The sequence below is a fragment of the Pipistrellus hanaki genome, assembly GCF_964339955.1.
Source record: "Pipistrellus hanaki genome assembly, chromosome: 15".
Taxonomy (NCBI): Eukaryota; Metazoa; Chordata; class Mammalia; order Chiroptera; family Vespertilionidae; genus Pipistrellus; species Pipistrellus hanaki.
Window position 1 is genome coordinate 21,758,978 of NC_140517.1, and position 11,617 is coordinate 21,770,594.

At 38.8% G+C, this 11,617-nt stretch overlaps 1 pseudogene across 1 annotated transcript; it reads left to right on the forward strand.

Annotated features, from left to right (window-relative positions):
• Nucleotides 1–582: 582 nt before the first annotated feature.
• Nucleotides 583–1,402, forward strand: LOC311610269 (nucleophosmin-like; annotated as a pseudogene). The gene has a single exon. The product of its transcript is annotated as a nucleophosmin-like (transcript).
• The last annotated feature ends 10,215 nt before the right edge of the window (nucleotides 1,403–11,617 follow it).

The window sequence follows — 11,617 nt, forward strand, 5'->3', positions numbered from 1 at the left end:
GAAACAGAATCTGGAAACCTATGATTTCCCAGAGACTTTCTGCAGATTCTCTTGAAATATCTAACTATAGGGGAAATCTAGGCAAAGAAACAGGTTCAGGGTTCTTTTTCTTCTTGGATCAGGGAATGAGAAGGTTTCAGCAGAGAGAATGCACAATTCAGAAGAGTCATTTCCTTACGGTGTAGCCCAAAAAGGCCTTTGTGACCCTTTCTTTTCACCATATTTACCCAACATTATTTTCTTTCCCTGATTTAAAACTTCATTGTTGTTTTATTGCTTTTAAAAATGGAAGCACATGATTTTCTTCCTTGTGAGCAGAGAGAGATGTAGAAAGAAAAGACCCCAGGATTTGGAGCCCAGAAATTAGAATTCTCCTTCTACTACTTCTATCCTTGGAGATATGAATATGAACAATTGTAGAAGATGCCCAATGACCTTGAGCAACTCTTTGGCTAACTTTGGCTCCTGCTTTTTTATTTACAAAATGAGGGTATTCCCTGGTGCGATTTTGTCCTGTGCGGTGCATTTGTTCTGTAGCACAGATGTCTTTTATCTCCATCTGCCTTCTCTCTCACTAAGTGCATGCTACCACCCCATGGAAGATTCTATGGATATAGACATGAGCCCTCTGAGGCCCCAGAACTATCTTTTTGGTTGTGAACTAAAGGCCGACAAAGATTATCACTTTAAGGTGTTTAATGATGAAAATGAGCACCAGTTATCTTTACGAATCGTCAGTCTAGACTAGAGCCTGGAGCAAAGGATGAGCTGCACATTGTCTAAGCAGAGGCAATGAATTACAAAGGCAGTCCAATTAAAGTAACACTGGCAACTCTGAAAATGTCTGTACAGCTAATGGTTTCTATTGGTGGCTTTGAAATAACACCAACTGTGGTCTTATGGTTGAAGTAAGGTTCAGGCCAGTGCATATTAGTGGACAGCATTTAGTAGCTGTGGAAGAAGATGTAGTCAGAAGATGACGAGGAGGAGGATGTGAAACTCCTAAGTATGTCTAGAAAGCAGTCAGCCCCTGGAGGTGGTAGCAAGGTTCCGCAGAAAAAAGTAAAACTCTTTGCTGATGAAGATGATGAGGATGATGAGGATGATGAGGAAGAAGATAATGATGATTTTAATGATGAGGAAGCAGAAGAAAAAGCTCCAATAAAGAAATCCATACAAGATTCTCCAGCCAAAAATGCACAAAAATCAAATGAGAATGCAAAAGACTCAAAACCATCAACACCAAGATGAAAAGGTCAAGAATCCTTCAAAAACAGGAAAATACTCCTCAAATACTGAAAGGAACTAGTTCTGTAGAAGACATCAAAGCAAAAATGCAAGCAAGTATAGAAAAGGCACATTGAACAATTCTGGGCACTACTGGTATATTAAGCCCAAAGATGAGAAAGAGGAAAAGGAGAGACAAACATAGTCCATACTGAGTACCATCAACAATCCAGAATGAAGTCTTTCATTTTAATCTCAATGCCCTTTCCTGGTTTTTATTCACCCATGCCCCCTTCCAGGCTGGAAGCAATCTCACTTAGTCTCCTAATGCACCTTTCTTTTGCTGTTACTCAGTGAACTTTTCTTGACCTGTTCATTTATTTTGCCTCTTTGGCCATGTTTTAAATACCTTTGTATTCCCCTAGCTGCTCAATAAATATTTGAATGAAAAAAAAATGAGTGTAGAAATTACTTTTCTTTGTCCACATTAAAGAAATGGTTGGGAAAGTGTTGAATGGAGCATAAATTACAAATCACACATTGGTTGTTATTATTATTATTAACTAGAGGCCTGGTACATGAATTTGTGTACCAGTGGGGTCCTTTAGCCTGGCTTGCAGGATCCGGCCAGGTTCTCTGACATCTCCCGAGGGGTCCTGGATTGCCAGAGGGTGCAATGTGGGATGTGGGATGTGGGAGGTTGGCCAGCTGGGGAGGGAATATGGGAGGGCTCCAGGGTCTGTCCAGCCTGTCTCACTCAGTCCTGATTGACTGGATCCCAGCAGCAAGCTAACCTACTGGTCAGAGTGTCTGCCCTATGGTGGTCAGTGCATGTCACAGCAAGCAGTTGAGCAGACTTAGCATATTATTGGCATATTACGTTTTGATTGATTGAATGGATGACCGGATACTTAGCATATTAGGCATTTATTATATAGGATGTTCCTTTTACCTTTGCTTCCATGAGCAATACTATAAGGAGAAAACACACATTTTAATTTTAACTCTTTCTGATGGAACTCATGTTCTTTCATGGAGTCTCAAGGAAAGCATTTCAGAGACCCACATAAGGGAGACTGTGGTGTAGTAATATTTTTTTGTGGCGTCAGATGCAAAATAAAAGGAGTTCCCTGGATTCTCAATGTCCCATCATCATCCATCCTGCTGTGCAAAAAGCCCAATCTTGTCTTCATCGACCCCAGAAATAAGGTCATTGTCTAGAGATTCTATGCCATATTCAAGTTTTGTCTTTTGGAGCTTGTGAGGTCTGCCTTGGGCAACTGCTAAACCAGCTTGGTTGCTATGGAGAGAGAACACACAGATCAAAGGTGAGCACTTGTTGCTCAGCAAAAGAGAAAAAAAGCTTTGTCTTTGTTAGGCTCAGGTTACATTATTTTGGGAAGGAGCAGACACTTTTTCAGAATAACAAATCAATTTCCCAAGCTTTTGTGGGCTTGCACTGGGCCTGCCCTCTAACCTAGATGATTTCCTAGTTCTTCCAGGGTGTGTCTTATCCAATCTAATCTTTTTTCCAGGCTAGATTGACAGGCCTCTGAGGTTGCCATCTTAGTGCCTATTAAATCAGTTGCTTACCTCCCTCTTTATTTTTCCCAATAATCTGTGGTCCCCAGGATAGTGTGTGAAGCAGTAACTTCTTAGGGAAGCAAGCAGGCTATGATCCCTATTTGATTATGCTTAATAATGTCTGGTTCTTTTTGCTCTCTCCTTTTTATTAATATCTAGCTACCCATACTAACATAACAAGATTCTTTTTTTTCTTCAAGTGAGTAATATAAAAACATGGTAAGTACAGAATCTAAAGATTATAGTTCAGTGAAAACTATGCCTTCGTTCCACCAATAGTCCCATCTCAGAACAGTAGCTACTTTGAACCAGTTTTTATGCATATATATAAGTATATGCATATATATATTTATATATGTAAATTTGTATGTGGATATTTATTTTTAAACAAATGGCTACCCACTTCTTTATCTTTCTTTATGTTAACTGTATTGCTTAGTGATTATTTCTAACAGCATGTTAGATCTTCCTCATTCTCTATTATAGCTACACAATGTTCTCTTGCACATCATTGCATACTAATTATAATTTGTTGGACATTTAGTTTATTTCCAATGACTGGCTATTTCAAATTAGGCTGCAGTGACCTGTGCATTTGTGTATCTACAAATAGATTTATATCATGAAGTCTTAGAAGCAGGATGTCTTGGTCCAAGTGCATAGGCATTTTATATTTTAGTAGAAACTGCCAAATTTCCCCCTGGAGAAATGTCAACAATTTATATTTGCGCTAATGGAGTTTTCCTATATACCACCACCAATACTGTGACTCAATCTCTACTAATTTGGATTTATAATGCTATCACCTTGTTAGTTTAATTTGTATTGCTGTAATTTTGAGGGAGCTTAAACATCTAACTCTTCATATGCTTAAAAGCCATATATCTGTGGACAGCTTGCATATGCTCTTTTTTTTCATTTGAAAAAGTGCATAATAAGCGGACTGGCCTAAATTGGCCTGGCTCAGCAGTGCCACTGTCCACAGAACTTATCTGGGGCTTCCTCTCAGTTCTCCCAGCAACTGTCTCTCTGTTTTTGGCATCTGAATGCTGCTCTGGCAGTCATGAAAGCTGTAGGCCATATATCTGCGCCATTGCATCCATCTATTTGCCCCGATAAATGAAAGCTGACTGCATAGTTCTGCATTTATTTATGGCTTTTCTTCCAGAATCAAGAAGTATTTTATTCCTCTTCATCCAGTTTCTGGGAGCTGGTGTGAAGCAGATGTCTTCACAATTTTAGAGTATAGCAAATGGAGTTATGAAGACATATAATTGGCTGTCTGAGCACCTAGTGAGACAACTGCCATGTCTATGAGTATAAGATATGTGGCTTTGTGGAGCACTGGACCAGGAGCTAGGGATATGTGCCTTTTGCCTCCAGTTCTAGCATGGATTTTCTGAAAGAAATTGGGCTGGGTACATACACTACACCTCTCAGGGTCAGTTTCATTATCTGAAGGCTTTCTGATCACAGTGAAATTCTGACAGGGAGGTAGGTACTCTTGTGAAAGGAGAGGGGAAGCCCCAGAGTAAAGATTACCCACTAGAGGTTCATGGACAGCTCTGATATCCCTATTGTGTGTAGTCATTTGTTGGAGTCTGCACAGGCCAATGTTGGCATTGGCTTGAATACTCTGCTGTATCCCAAAGTTCTGCAGCTGCAGCGGGATGCTTTCAATTACCTGCACTTGTAATGGCAGACTCTCCACTGAAGGGAGCTCTGGGTGGTACACCTCCGAGGCTGCCACAGCTGATTTGTTTGGGTGGTTTCAGTCAGAATTGAGGGTTTTTTCTGGGCCTTCCAAAAATATTTCAGGTCTGTAGATATAATTACCCCAGGATGAAGCAATATTATACTCCTCTCTTTCCAATATTTCTTTATTTGCTAAATTGTTAAAATTGCTTGCAGGAGGTAATGTGCTCTTCCTTATTGTGGAATATTTAAAATGTATTTTATTTATTGCATATAGAATTTGTGTAATTTGGTACTGAATCTGTATAATTTGGACATGGAGAGGGACCAAGTACCAAAACAATGAGAAAAGCACTTATTGTAACGTCTTTATGGGACGAAGGGCACAATAAGCCTGGGGATCCCAAGAGGAAATAGGCAAATGGAATTTTCAGTGTCAACACCTCTTCTTTCAGTTTTTCCAGTACTGGAAAGGTCCATATAACAGACACTTTTGGTGCCCCATATCTTACTTCCACTTCCAATTTCAGCTTCAGCTGTGACAGATAGTTCCATGAAAACTCGGAATCACCTGAAAATATCCTACCTGAAGTGTAGAGATGCAGATATTTTTACTGTGTTTTGTCCTCAAGGCCCTTTCTGAGCTGCCAGAGTCATCTTGGCTTCTGCAAAAGCTCTCTAAAAATGTCAGGGAGTTGATGTGCCTGAGGTTAATCTCACCCAACAGAGGATGACAGTCTGTGAATGATTTTTCTAGTCCCTTGTCCTTTAAGTGAGCATTATGTACTTTTCTCTGAACCTCCCAGAGGAATCAAACCCCTTTAGTCAACAGCTGGAACCCCAATTATGCACTCTTATTTGGTCTTTTTCTCCCTGCCTGTCTTACTTTCCCTGGTTTCTCACTTTCTTCAACCGCCTGGATCAGCTCCAAAATACCGGTAAACTACTTATAATCATCCTGTCTCAGGCTCTGCTTTCAGGGGAACCCAAACAGGGTCCATAGTCTACAAGAATCTGAAAAGGAGGTCCTAATAACTTAGGCTGCTATTAGGATCTTTTCATGACTTAGGAGTCAAAAGATAGAGATTTCTAAATTTTTCTGCTGATGCTTTTCCATACCTCTGTTAAATTACATTATTGGCTATAGTACGGTGTTAGGAGTGGCTTGAAATCACCAATCTTAGGATGGTTGGCACAAAGAGACAAAGGGATATTTGGGCAAAAACCCATGATTCCGAGGTAACCACCATATATGGAGCAGTCTAAGGTTCTATTGCTTCCCTGAATCTAATTCTCTTCCTGTGGCCATGTCTTCCTCAATAAATTCCACATACAGCTCAGAGTCTGAACTATGGGGCTAGGCATCAAGGTATCAAGGTTGTATTGTTCTGAGTAATTAGCAGGTACCCTTTGTCTTCTTGACTTTTTGCTTATACTTGTGATCATTCTTAATTTTGGCATATATATATGAAGTTCTGTCTGGTATCTGTTTGTATCTTTAACAAGTCTAAATATAACCTGATCTCTAAAGATTTCCTTAAAATTATTTTAATTCTAAAAATTGTGGTGAAAATATACATAATATAAAATTTACCATCTTAACCATTTTTAAGTATACAGTTCAGTGGCAATAAGTACATTTACATTGTTGTGCAATCATCACCACTATCCATCCAGATAACTCTTTTCTCTTGCAAAACTGAAATCTTATACAGATTGATCAACATCTTCCCATCCATTTTCCCCTTGTACCAGAACCCTGACAACCTCCATTCTACTTTTTGTTTGTAAATTTGACCATTCTAGGTAACTCATTTAAGTGGTCAAATAGTATTTATTATTTTGTAATTGGCTTATGTCACTTGGCATAATGTCCTCTAAATTCATTCATTTTGTAGCATATGTCAGAATTTCCTTGTTTTTTTTTATGGGTGAATAATATTCTGTTGTGAGTTTATACCACATTTTGTTTATCCATTCATCAGTGGACACTTGTTGGCTTCCACTTTTTGGCTGTTGTGAACTCAGCCGTTATGAGAATGGTGAATAAGGAAATCCTGTATGTTTATTCTGTCTTTGCTAGATGGTGAACACTGGTGCAGCAGTGTCTCATTTGTCTTTATATCTCATTGATGAGTAGAGGATCTATTGAATATGCACTGTTTTCCTCTAAGTTGGAGAGATCCTGAATCGCCACAGCAGTTTACCTACTTTTTATGTAGCAGAGAGCTATAATAGTCTCTATCTAACTCTAAACTCCCATTGGGGGATGTTTGGTAAATATTTGCTGAGCAAATGGGTATTTGTCCCTGTCCCTGTTCTTTGGCCATATATTGCCTCTAGCTTGCTACCTGGTTCTCATCTATCTTCAACATCAATATCTTTCCTGAGCATCTGGTGAATCAACTAGTACTTCTGCACTCAGTGTCTTTCACTGTACTCTGCAACCAATTTCTGCTTAAAGTCCTGGCCCTGACCTGAAAATTCTGACTTAGACTTGCAATTAGACTCTGTAAGTGAGTCATCCTCATGTACTGACAAGTAACATGGTTATGAGGTGATTAGATGAGATGATGTATGTAAACCATCTCGAAGAGGACCTGGCTCATAAAATTGTACAGTAAATAGTCATTAGTATTATTAAGCATAGTATTCTTTATATAGTTATATACTGTATACATACACATATATGTATATATATGTTACAAAATAATCTTTCTACTTATATCCTTCTTACTTCAAAAAATCATTTAAAGAATATGACATTTATATTATATAAAAGAATTATTTAAGAACAGAATATCAAGAGTGATGATTTAGAGACAGGGAAACTATAGTTTCAGAATTCTAGGCTAAGGATAGTTCTGGTACTTAAGCATTAAATTTAACTCTGAGCCCAAAAAAGAGAAAAAAAGAAGTAAGAAATATCTCTATTATCTTGTTCATATTACATGAAACAGAAGAAAGAAGATAGGCAACTTCATATCTGAATAATGAGTTGTAGTTGGAAGACCTGATTAATACTCTCAATGCTTGCTGAAGAAATGAAGCAAGAACAAGGGGAAAAGGGATTGCAGAGGGAATGCTTGATTCTGTTTTATGCTTTCTGGAAAGGAGAAGTTAATTAAGATGGAATAAGGGAAATAACCTATTTTTTGAATCAGAATATAACTGTTCCCCTTGCTGTGCTCATAGGACTTATAAGACCAAAGCTACTTCCCTGGGTGAAAGAGTTATGAGATTGATTAAAATGATATATACATGAGCAGATTATGCTATGTTGGGCCTCAGATCTGATACATGTTTCTCAGTCTAATTGGCTAGAATACTCTCTTTCCTTGATCACTAATATCAGAATATCAGTACTTAGGCCAGACATTCTTCTTCCCAATGTGTTTTCCTATGAAGTTCTGTCTGGTATAGTCAGATTGAGCAATTTGTATTACTGAGGATGTCAGAATATCTATCTTCTCCCCACCCACTAAATCACTTAAAGCACTCCTTGGGGCCTTTCCTCACTGCTATGAATTGAATTGTGTCTTCTAAATTCATATGTTGGAGCTCCAACCCACAATCTCACTGTATTTGGAGACAGAACCAAAAGGAGGTAATTAAGATTAAATGAGATCATAAGGGTTAGAGTCCTTATAGGAACAGACACCAGAATGCATGCATGCCTCTTTCTCCCCTCCTTTTCCCTTCTTCCCTCTTCCTACACCATGCGAGAACACAGTTAAAAGATGGCCATCTGCAAGCTAGGAAAAGAGGTTTTACTAGAAACTGAATTAGATGGCACCTTGACCTTGCACTTCTCAGTCTCTAAAAAACCATGAGAAGTAAATTTCTATTGTTCAAGACATCCAGTTTATGGTATTTTATTATAACAGCCTGAGCAGATGAATATATTTACTGAGCACCCAATCCAGGAACTGAGAGAATTACAATATCATTGCTACCAATTCCTGCTGATATCACCTGTGCAATCTCAGTCTTATATGTTCCGCTTTTATTGTGATCATCCTTGTTTAGCTTCATCCAGTCAGAGCCACAGCTCATTTCTGTGATGTGAGGGCTTCAACCAGAGGTACAGCCCATAGCCAACACAAGGAAGTGATTAAATGAAGTGAGGCCAGTGGAACCAGGCTCCTCTCCTGTGTTGCGTTCTCAAGTCATTTTCAGGTCAGCTTGAGATATCTGTCCTATTTGTCCCAGAATTCTTCATTAAATAAATAATAAACCCTTTCATAGCTTCTTGGTGTATGTGGTATAATTAGTCTTAACATCTGAACCAAACTGTGAGTGAGAGTCTACCTCAACAGGTGGCCACAATATTAATCAGATAGCACAATGTCTGGCACACCATAAACATTTTTGGCAAATATGATAAGGTTGATGTCAACTTCTTCTGCCAAGCCAACAAAAAAGCAATCTCTTCTCTGACAATGTTTCTGAAACTGAGGTATCTATATTCCTAAGAGGCTTTCCTCAGTCTACACTACACTACACACACACACACACACACACACACACACACACACACACACACACACTTGGTTGGAGGAGGACATGGTATATTAAAATTCACAGAAAGAATATGGAGTACGTGGAAAATTCCAAGAATGTTAAGATCAAACATGAGGCTCCCAAATAATTTCATGTTTCTAGGAGATACTTTAACCCCTAGATGCCCAGGGATACTTATTTCCTCCCCTCTGTCCTTAGCAACTCTTATAGAAAAGTGTGAGAAACTAACAGTAGATTTTAAACTTACATACTAGAAGCCACAATACATAGAGGAGACTGTGAGCAGCATCAAGGGCCCAGCCTTCTCCCCTTTGAGCAGACCTAGCAATGCCTTGCTTGGGGTTTTTATTGTGGTTGGGTAGGACTAGGGTGAGGATACCAATGTTCAGAAAGGAGTGCCAAAGGAGGGGACACATGGGCTTTCTATCAACTTGCCTATATGTGAAGCAGAAAAGTAAGAGGGAAGGGTGAGGCTTAAAAACTGTCAAGAGTCAAAAATAAAAAAAAAATGGATTCTGACTCTTAGAATTTGACCTCTGTTATCTCACTGGGTCTTTATTAGAGCACAATGAAAAGGTCACAAATCTGGTAGACAGTCTGAATTCAAATCCAGGCCACTCAGATCTAGATCTATGCTCTTAGCTACTACATATCCATTAGTCATGGCATTTAGCATAACTTGCTTCTCATTTCAGGCTTTTTTTTTTTTTTTTTTTTTTTTTTTTTTTGTGTGTGTGTGTGTGTGTGTGTGTGTGTGTGTGTGTGTTCTTTTCCATTCTAACATTGAACTCCAGGAGGGCAAGGAACAAGTCTGTTCTGTGTGGCTCTCCTACCCCCAATTAGAACTACTAATGGCAACTGTGCTCTATAGCAGTAGCTCAGTGAAACATGTTAAATTGGATTGAGTTCAAATTATGGCATCATCTCTGAAGAAAATAAATCACCATAGTACAAATAGCCACCTTTTAATGAACACTAATCATGTGTCAGGCATGCGCCAGGTGCCATTCATAATCAGTGGATTGGTGGGGGAGAATAAAATTTGATAGTAAGAAATATGAAAAATTGCATTTTAGTTTCACAGCAGTTTCTTAAATAAAGCTTGGATGGACAAGCTGAAGAGCAGTTTTTGTTAAAAAGAAGTTTAAAACATTGTTGACTTGACTGTTCATTAAGTTAAACCAGCCATAAAATGTGGCTGGATTATTAGAAGTAAATCATTTTCAAGCTGAATTTATGGAAATTCAGTGTTTAGAGGAAGTGAAATAATAGTCCACTTAGTTCTGTATGGGCTCTTTGAAATACTATATGTAATTATGGGCTCTAAGTTTTCAGAGGGATATTGATAACCTGAGCTATTTGCAGAAAAAACCCCAAGGGTTGAGGCACTAGGATCCATGCCACCCAACAGCTGTCTAAAGAAATTAGGACTGCTTTTGGCTCAAACAAGAAAAGACCCAGTGAGATGGGAACATGATTTTCTAACTGTTGGAAAGTTATAATTGAGGCTCTACTAGGGCTGGAATCTCTGTTCAATTCACTAATGTATCTATCCCTAGCACTCAAAGATACCTTGTACATCAATATAAATTTGATGTTAAATGAATGAAGGACTGAATTATATAATGTGTGTTCTCGTTGACTCTTGTGATTACAAGAAGCAGAAGCTCTACATTGCAATGATAGAGTACAGCACTGTCCAATAGTACTATCTGCAACAATGGGAGTTTTTGTCCTCTTCACTGCCCACTGTGGCAGCCATTAGCCACACATGACTATTGAGCACTTGAAATATGCTAGTGCAACTTTGAATTTATAATTTTAATTAAACTTACATTTAAATAGTAATGGCTACCATATGAACAGTGCAGATATAAATTTCAAAAAAAGCACCTGAAGCATTTTAGGTTTAAGTGTCTGAATTTAAGGTGTCTCTAAATGATAACTCCTCTCAGGCTTACATTCTCTGCTTTGCCTCTTTCCATCTCCATTTCTTTCTGTGCCTATGTTCCATTCCCTTCTCTCTAGTTGTTTCTAGGGATAGGGGCAGGGACTTGCAGTATGAACACAGTCATTTAGGCAACAGGACTGTGGATGAGCAGATCCCCTTAGAAAGGGTATAGGGAAGTCTGTGGCCAGAGCATGCAGTGACTGGACATTGCTAGTAGAGACAGAGCATTTATGAGAAGAGTGGAGTTCACAAGGAGGTAGATTGCAACTCATTTGTTCATTTAACCACTATTTTATTGAACATCTACTATGAGACAGGAAGAATGCTAGACCCTGGGAATACCGATAAGTAGGACAGATGTGACTTTTTTACTACTATATTAGGGTGCTCTGGGGAAACACTGGATAGATGGTTATATGATACATCTGTTTATATACAGTCATCCCTATGCCCAGGGGGTTTGGTTCATGTCTACATTACTCATCATCTCTTATCTATACTAATAAAAGGATAATATACTAATTAGACTGGGTAGACCGGACATCTTCTGGATGTCCTTCCGGACAAAGCCACTGTGGCAGTAGGGGTGATCAGAGCAGTTGGGGGTGATCAGACCTAAACTGGCAGTCGGACATC